Source organism: Bombina bombina, chromosome 2 (assembly GCF_027579735.1).
Source record: "Bombina bombina isolate aBomBom1 chromosome 2, aBomBom1.pri, whole genome shotgun sequence".
Taxonomy (NCBI): domain Eukaryota; kingdom Metazoa; phylum Chordata; class Amphibia; order Anura; family Bombinatoridae; genus Bombina; species Bombina bombina.
In genome coordinates, this window is record NC_069500.1 from 700132314 (window position 1) to 700141620 (window position 9307).

The 9307-nt window shown below is 40.6% G+C and overlaps 1 protein-coding gene across 1 annotated transcript in view; it reads left to right on the forward strand.

The window, feature by feature from the left end:
- Positions 1-9307, forward strand: part of INIP (INTS3 and NABP interacting protein) — a 60717-nt gene that overhangs the window by 19070 nt on the left and 32340 nt on the right. The gene's annotated exons all lie outside the window — the stretch shown is intronic.

Here is a 9307-nt window from a genome sequence, read left to right on the forward strand (position 1 = left end):
TCAGTCAGTGGAATGGGGATTACACAGATTTGTCCCCTCTACTAAATCTGGATCAAGAGACCAGGGATTCTCTTCTCTGGTGGCTATCTCGGGTCAATCTGTCCAAAGGTATGACCTTTCGCAGGCCAGATTGGACAATTGTAACGACAGATGCCACCTTCTAGGCTGGGGGGGCAGTCTGGAACTCCCTGAAGGGCTCAGGGATCGTGGACTCAGGAGGAGACACTCCTTCCAATAAACATTCTGGAACTGAGAGCGATATTCAATGCTCTTTAGGCTTGGCCTCAGCTAGCGACAATGAGGTTCATCAGATTTCAGTCGGACAACATCACGACTGTGGCTTACATCAACCATCAAGGTGAACAAGGAGTTCCCTAGCGATGTTAGAAGTCTCAAAGATATTCGCTGGGCAGAGATTCACTCTTGCCACCTATCAGCTATCTATATCCCAGTGTAGAGAACTGGGAGGGCGGATTTTCTAAGTCGTCAGACTTTTCATCCAGGGGAGTGGGAACTCCATCCGGAGGTGTTTGCACAATTGATTAATCTTTGGGGCAAACCAGAACTGGATCTCATGGCGTCTCGCCAGAACGCCAAGCTTCCTTGTTACGGATCCAGGTCCAGGGATCCCAAGGCGAACGCTGAATAGATGCCCTAGCAGCGCCTTGGTCCTTCAAACTGGGCTTATGTGTTTCCACCACCGTTTCCTCTGCTCCCCTCGTCTGATTGCCAAAATCAAGCAGGAGAGAGCATCGGTGATCTTGATAGCGCCTGCGTGGCCACACAGGACTTGGTATGCAGATCTGGTGGACATGTCATCCTTTCCACCATGGACTCTGCCTCTGAGACAGGACCTTCTACTTCAGGGTCCGTTCAACCATCCAAATCTAATTTCTCTGAGACTGACTGCCTGAGATTGAACGCTTGATTTTATCAAAGCGTGGCTTCTCCGAGTCAGTCATTGATACCCTAATTCAGGCACGAAAGCCTGTCACTCAGGAAAAGCTATCATAAGATATGGCGTAAATATCTTATTGGTGTGAATCCAAGGGTTACTCATGGAGTAAAAGTCAGGATTCCCAGGATATTAATCTTTTCTCCAAGAAGGATTGGAAAAAGGATTGTCCAGCTAGTTCTTTAAAGGGACAGATTTCTGCTCTGTCTATTCTTTTGTCACAAGCATCTGGCGGATGTTCCAGACGTTCAGGGCTTTTTGTCAGGCTTTCGTTAGAATCAAGCCTGTGTTTAAACCAGTTGCTCCGCCATGGAGTTTAAATTTGGTTCTTAAAGTTCTTCAAGGGGTTCCGTTTGAACCTCTTCATTCCATAGATATTAAGCTTTATCTTGGAAAGTTCTTTTTTTGGTACTATTTCCTCGGCTCGTAGAGTTTCCGAGTTATCTGCCTTACAATGTGATTCTCCTTATCTGATCTTCCATGCAGATAAGGTAGTTCTGGCGCACCAACCCTGGGTTTTTACCTAAGGTGGTATCTGATAAGAATATCAATCAGGAGATTGTTGTTCACATCATTGTGTCCTAACCCTTCTTCAAAGAAGGAACGTCTATTACACAATCTTGACGTGGTTTGTGCTTTAAAGTATTATTTACAAGCTACTAAAGATTTTCGTCAAACATCTGCTTTGTTTGTTATCTACTCTGGACAGAGGAAAGGCCAAAAGGCTTCGGCAACTTCTCTTTCGCTTTGGCTAAGAAGTATAATACGCTTAGCCTATGAGACTGCTGGCCAGCAGCCTCCTGAAAGGATTACAGCTCATTCTACTTGAGCTGTGGCTTCCACATGGGCCTTTAAAAAATGAGGCTTCTGTTGAACAGATTTGCAAGGCGGCGACTTGGTCTTCGCTTCATACTTTTTCAAAATTCTACAAATTGATACTTTTGCTTCTTCGGAGGCTATTTTTGGGAGAAAGGTTTTACAGGCAGTGGGTACCTTCCGTTTAAGTACCTGCCTTGTCCCTTCCCTTCATCCGTGTACTTTAATGGATGATCCGTGGACTGGATACACCTTACAAGAGAAAACATAATTTATGCTTACCTGATAAATTATTTCTCTTGTGGTGTATCCAGTCCACGGCCCGCCCTTCATTTTAAGGCAGGTATTTTTTAACTTTAAACTACAGTCACCACTGCACCCTATGGTTTCTCCTTTCTCTGCTTGTTTTCGGTCGAATGACTGGATGTGGCAGTTAGGGGAGGAGCTATATAGACAGCTCTGCTGTGGGTTTTCCTCTTGCAACTTCCTGTTGGGAATGAGAATATCCCTCAAGTAATGGATGATCCGTGGACTGGATACACCACAAGAGAAATAAATTTATCAGGTAAGCATAAATTATGTTTTTTTCTTGTTCGGGAACTCTTTCTTTTACTAGAAAAAGGATCCTTTTTTTACTTATATATATGTTGTTGTTATTATTATTATTTTTGTAGAATTCAAAATACTTTTTCTTAACACACACTGTTGTATTATATTTCTCTAAAGTTATCTTTCATGCTTTCTTTGTTCAAGATGGCATCTATTTATGCATCAGTGTTTTTTGCTATATAAAGTACAAATACAGTGTCTCTTAACATTTGACCTGGTGCTCGGGGATGTAATACAAACAGCCAAACTAAAAGCCATACTAGGTTATACATATAAAATCATTGGAGCAAAATGTCAAAAATGTGAGTAGACTTATGTTGTGTATTTGTCATTAACATTCTTCTCCATTTCTATTTTTGCACCTTCATCTGTATGAATGAAACATTAATGTGCTGCAGGAAAAGCAATGCCTTATTATTCTAACCTTTTCCAAACCTCTTAACATACATCCATTAAAGCTGTTGCTCTGGGGCCGTTACTAATGTCTATATCATTTGAGCAAATGTATTTGGATATCATATATATAAACAGACTTTTTTTCTAAATGCTTTTAGCTGATCTTATAGTTAGTTAGTTAGTCATTGTCATGACGTATATTAGTTCATGAAGGTGACATTTTATATAGGTATGTAACATTCACATTACTATTCTTCTGTTGTTATTCAAGTGATAAGAAGTAAATATATTTGGATGTATGAAATTGTTTGCATATGCTCTTGATTTTGGAGTGTGTAGTATTCATTTTGAACTGATCTTTCTGCTACACACTGTTAACTATTTATCCTGGTTTTCTTAATATAATAGTCCTGTTTTCTTCATTATTCTCCAATCTGTTTTTACCAGCTAATGTGTGTAGTATTTAGTTTAAAGGGCATAAAACAGGTTGAGATCTGTGCACATCGTAAAAGGCTAATTAATTAAAAATAGTTTGCATTAAAAAATGTTTAAAAAATTGCTGGCAAGTATTTTAAAAATAATTTTCAAAAATAAGCAAAATGAATTACAGTGGCTAAGCTGCCTGGAGCAGCCAACTCCACCCCCCTTTATTCAGTGTTTAGACACAGGTATTGTATTTCAACTGAGTTCACAGCTTCTAGGCATGCTCCAGCAGATAATCCCCTATGCACTTTTGCATTCTACTAAAACAACTATAGATATAGATACAGCCATTAGAAGGAAATGTGTGGGGGGAGTTAGAGATTTACAATTCAGAAACTTAAGAGAAAGGGTTATTGGTGAGGCACTGCAGTATAAATTTGCAGGTAAAGTAATTAAAGTACATATTATTATATTTTGTCTCTATCACAACTTGTTCTATTTCCCTTTAATAAAGATAAACTATTTAATTGATTTTTTTATTGGCTATTGCAGACAATAACAAACAATGAAATTACAGATTACAGTAATGACACTAACCTGATAAACAACGGAGATTACAACCAATGTTACAAGGGTTACATATTAAATCTGTACAATTAGCCATTTATAAACCACAATTTGCAATAATAAAAGGAATGCAAAAGAATACATTTTAAGGTTGTTCTTTTCTTGATTCATACTAACAATATTAAGGTACCTATATGAGTATGTAATAAAACATTTGTCAATTCCTGTTCTTACCATATGAATCAATGGCCTTGTGTTAAATTTCTGTTTAATGTATGTCTCCCAAATAAAAGATAGTTTTAAATAAAAAGTTTTTATTTTTAAGTAAAAAATTAAAATCACGTGATCAGACATGAGATCACATGATTTCAATGATCGGATCTGGTCTGGGTGAGTGCCTATGATGCTAGGCTTGCCCTCCAGCCCACAATCACAGTTAGGAAGCCATAGCTGCTTCAGTATAGCAGAATGCTAAAGCCCAGCGCAGTTAGGACGGCATGAAACGTCTTAACGATGGGAAGGGGTTAAGAAATAGTACTCCTCTAATAATAGTGTTATGTATTTTGTCCAACCATTAAGTCGTCGGGGGTACTATCTTTTTTCCATGAGGTGGCTATTAGAATTTTTGCACTATTACTCACAATTTTAAGCATTGCTGAACGATAAGGAATTTTTTTAGGAGACTTGTTAAAAAAAAAATCGGGTTTATTTGTGTATATGAAATTGCTGGTTTTGTGTTTCGAAACCACAGCCTATTACAATAGGTTGAGCTTGCAGGTAAAATGAGATCTCATTATTTTATCACTTTTTTGTACACGACGCGCATCATTCCTTATCTTATATCCGTTTGTAAACCAAAGCCCAATACTTAGAGAGAACAATAGAAAATTATCACTTCATTAGTTATCTCTTCTACATCCCAGCAGGACTGTAATTTTTTTCTGCTGGTTGTGTTTACATTGCCTGTCAATAGCCTGGACTTAAATCCAGAAACTTTCAGTATAGGTGGGGATATCACAGGCTAAATAAGCTATTTCAAATGCTGAAATAAGGATAAAGGAGCTACTTGTAAACAATGTAACAGAATGGATTGTTGGGAACAAATTAAAGGGGAGAGACTTTTTGGGTAAACTGTTCTTTTTAAGGAGCCAGATAAGAGGGTCTGGATGCATATTGCCACCTAGCATAATGTTTGTTTTTTTAACAACATTTTCCCAAAATGGAGTAATCTATTACATGTCCACCAAATATGGCTCATATCTTCAACCATAAGATTGCACCAAATAGATTTTGAAATGTAGTTCTTGTATTTGGACAGAGATGGAAGATTTCATCATTCTCCTAAAGAAAATTTGAGTATCAGTCAAGGTTATAATACAAAATTTAATGAAGTTGTGTGTAGTACAGGATACCTATAATATACCCACAAAAAGAGAATTGTGGAGGGTGCTCAGTTTCTGGTCAATAAATTTAAATCAAAGGTAAAAAAAAAGAAGCACCAATAAGAGCACTCACGTTCGAGGCCAATATAGTGAAAGAGTAGGAAAAGGAGTATGTAAAATATATAACACTCCTTCTTAATACAGGGAGAGTCCACAGCTGCATTCATTACTTTTGGGAAATACAGAACCTGGCCACCAGGAGGAGGCAAAGACACCACAGCCAGAGGATTAAATACCTCCCCCATTTCCCTCACCCCCCAGTCATTCTTTGCCTTTCGTCACAGGAGGTTGGCAGAGAAGTGTCAGAAGTTTTCGGAGTAGTTCCTTCGGAAGGGTAGCTACCCTTCAAGATTGGACTGGGGGTTTTAAGTAGTCTTGTCAGCCTCTCAGTGAGAGCATTGATGAAAGTTAGAGTCTGGAGATGCAGAGATTAACAGCTCCTAAACAATCAGCGTTGACGAGTTTCGCTGCCTGCTTTTATTCACTCAATGCCAGAAGCTATACTACAGTTTTAAAATAAGTTTTGGCAATGTTAGAGACTCCTAGTACTGATCCGTCAGTCGAATCTCTGTACTCTAAATTAGATAGTGATCTTGATTAGATGAGTGGGGAAGGATGGAGTTCCTATTCCTTTATCGTCTGAATATTTTTTTTTTATTTTTAGAATTCCAGTTCAAAGCTCTACAGGGGAGTTTGTGTTGTAAGACAGGCAGGACCTGTTTTTTTGCACATTCCTTCCTGGCTATCACTTTTTGTGCGCTTTTATATCCGGTTAGGATAGTTTTTTGTTTAAGAGCTCTTAGTTGTTGTAGAAACTCTTTTTTTGGAAGATGTTTCATCATATGGGATGTTAGAAGCTGACGACTTCAGTTGTCAATATTCTGGAGTTTTCCTATGGAAGCAACTCGATTCAGTTCGAGGTGATGGTTCCCTCGACATTTTAGTCAGATTAAGTCATGGATTGTTCGCAGTCTTCTAGCAGAAGCTGGAATTTAAGAATTTTCGGTTTAGTGCTCGAGTTGCACTGACAGATATGTCGGTTAAGTCTACTCTTTCCTTCTTCTCAAGAGGAGTTGGTTCTAGCTATTCTGGCTCAGGCTGAGCAGGTCTATCTAAACTTGATGACAGAAAGGACCTGTTTTAGGTTCTATCTTGAATGGGCGTTTGATTCATATCGGTTCCAGGGGTCCTAGAGACTGGAGCTAGGCTACGTGTCCTGCCTTTCTGGGGCAGTTTTTTCTCCTTTTTGTCTCTTCTTTCAGCAGAGAGAGGGAAGTTTTTTGTTTTTTTCAGGGTGTCTTTTGGAGTACCTTGCAGTGTGAAAATATTTTCATTACACTGTTTGTTTCAGGGTCCAGTTTAAGGAGGGGTCTCCTGTCCTATGTGGATTGTTGGGTACTCAAGAAGAGCTTAATTTGTCTCCTCCTTTTTGGGGAAAATATAAGTTCTCTCTTCCTGGTTTTTGTTCGGAAGCACAGCAGATCACTGTCGAAGCATATCTTTCCTTTTTTTCTTCCTCTGGGGGTATTATCCGTTTCTTTTAGACCATCTCTCTCAGTAATCTCGTTCTGATCCTAAGTCCATCTTCAGTCCATCACTAGCTCAGTGTTGGGGGGTGATGACTTGTCTTAGGGTCCCGTTTTGGACTTCATCCCTTTTGCCAGGTCTCATCCCATCCGAGGTTCGATGTAGGTTGAGGCTCTGCAGTGGAGATATTTCGAATCTGTCTTTGCAGATTTGCAGCCCTCGGCAAGTTGGTAAGGGCTTGCCTAAAGGGGACCAGGATCTCCGGAGGTTTTTTCCTCCCATTGATATTTTGGATCTTCAGGCAAATCTTTTCTGCTCTAGAGGTCTAGTCTACTGGGTTCGTCCCATGTAGGGATCTAGTTGGTCTTAATTTTGCTGGCTTCGATCTCCTGAGATAGAGAGTCTCCCTAGACGTTGGGGGAAGCATCTTGAGTTTGGTGGTGGGCAGAGGCCCACTGTGGCTCGCTGTCAGCGACCTCTTGTTATCTGAATTGCAACTGGAAGGGGATGCTGAAGGAGAATCTTTGGACATCCGTCTTTATTCCAGTTTACCCCATTATGGGTCGTGGTTCAGGAAGAGCTAATGCATGCCATTAGCAGTGCCTTGGAGGTTCATTACCTTTTTCCCTTTTTTTCTGCCATATCACTCATGCCTTGAGTAGTGGCTCGAATCTAGCAGGGGTAGGCCTCAGTGATTCTGATTGCTCCGTTGAGGCCGCATAAATAGTGGTTCCCGATTTCGTGGTTTGGCCTCCATGAAGTTGTCCTTGTTGCAGGGACCTGCTGGAACAAGGTTTCTTTTTTCTTCCTTGAATCTTTGTTTCTCTGCAGTGGGTTGAGAGATGTCTCTTAGTCTTAGCTGAAGACATTTTTTCTGAGAGGGTTATGGTTTGCTCCTTGAAGCGAGTAGCTGGTCCCCTTGTCATCTATCTCAGGTGTAGAGGACCCCCTTCGGCTGGGAAGTACGTGGTTGTCCTGGCACTCTATTGGGCCTGCCAGGACTCTTTCTTTCCTCCAGGATGATCTGGAAAAGGGGCCTCTTAGCTAAGTTCCCCTGTTGGGACAGTTTTGACCCTGTCTGAATTTTTGTCCGGCTCCAGAGGCTCGTTGAGTTATGGATGTACTGTTTTTACTAAAACTTTGACTGTGGTCAGGCAGGTGTGTAGTTCGGATGCTCCTTCTTGGGGTTTGGACTTTACTCTTATAGTCTTGCATGGGCTACCTTTGTACCTATGCATGATGTTGTCTCTAGGTTGTTCTTAGAGTTCTTCTACGTCGTTTTTCTTACTTCTGCCAGCAGAAGTCCCTGAGTTACGACCTTGCAGTTGCGTCCCTCCTTTGTTGGGTGTTACACGATAATAGGCTGTTTCTGCTGACTTAATTAGGATTTCTCCTAAAGGTTGTGTCATATCGCATTTTCAGCTGACATTTTCGGGTACATTTTTATTTCCCATTCCTTCTTTGCAGAGGAAAGTTTTCTACTTGATATGGAGTCGTGCCTTAAGGATCTATCTTCAGGCTGTGTAGGAATAGACAGTTTTTCTTCTGTTTATTATCTATCTGAGAAGCGGTCCAGAGGGCTCTTATCTTTTTAGTTGAGGAGTATCTTCCGCTTGGGTCATGACTCAGCTGTACACTAGCCTTCTCAGAGGTTTACAGCTCAGTCTTTTCAAGTAGTGGAATCCTCTTGGGCCTCTAAGATGAGACCTCTAGGGTTCTTTTTGGTGGGGGCGGACTATTTGGCTTTCCTTACATTCTTCAAAATTTTATTGAGTTTTTTGCTTCGGTGAAGCAGCCTTCGGGAGAAAGGGTTTGCAGGCTGTTGGTGCCCTCAGATGGGGCCGCCTCTCTTTTTGCCCTCTCCCGTTAGCATTCAGTGTCCTCTGTAGCTTGGGTATAATTTTCCTACAGGTAATGAATGCAGCTGTGGACTCTCCCTGTATTAAGAAGGAAAACTTAAATTATGCTTACCAGTTAATATCCTTTCCTTCTGTACAGGGAGAGTCCACAGCTCCCGCCTGTGTTCTCCGTTGGGCGGCCCTAAATTTTAACTTGTTTTCTTCTGGCACCTTTTTCACCCTGATATTTCTCCTACTGTTCCTTGTTCCCTTGGCAGAATGACTGGGAGATGAGGGAAGTGTGGGAGGTAATTTAAGCCTCTGGCTGAGGGTGTCTTTGCCTCCTCTTGGTGGCCAGGTTCAGTATTTCCCACAAGTAAGAATGCAGCTGTGGACTCTCCCTGTACAGAAGGAAAGGAAACTATCTCGTAAGCATAATGTAAGTTTTTATTAAATAATAATTAAAATTCTGTGAATAACGTAAATATATACATACAAATAAACTTACATTATTAAAAACGACGCAGATCAAATCTGTGTGAGACTGCCAAATATAGGTCACACTACAAGAGTAAAAAAAGTAAGGATAACCCTAAGATAAGGCAGGGGACACAGCCCCAAATGTAACCAGTACGGAGGGACCCTTGTATAATGCACTATAACTAACTACAATTGTATGTGGAACAAATTTCACACACACAAAGGCTAACTGTATTGCACATAACACGCTGTAG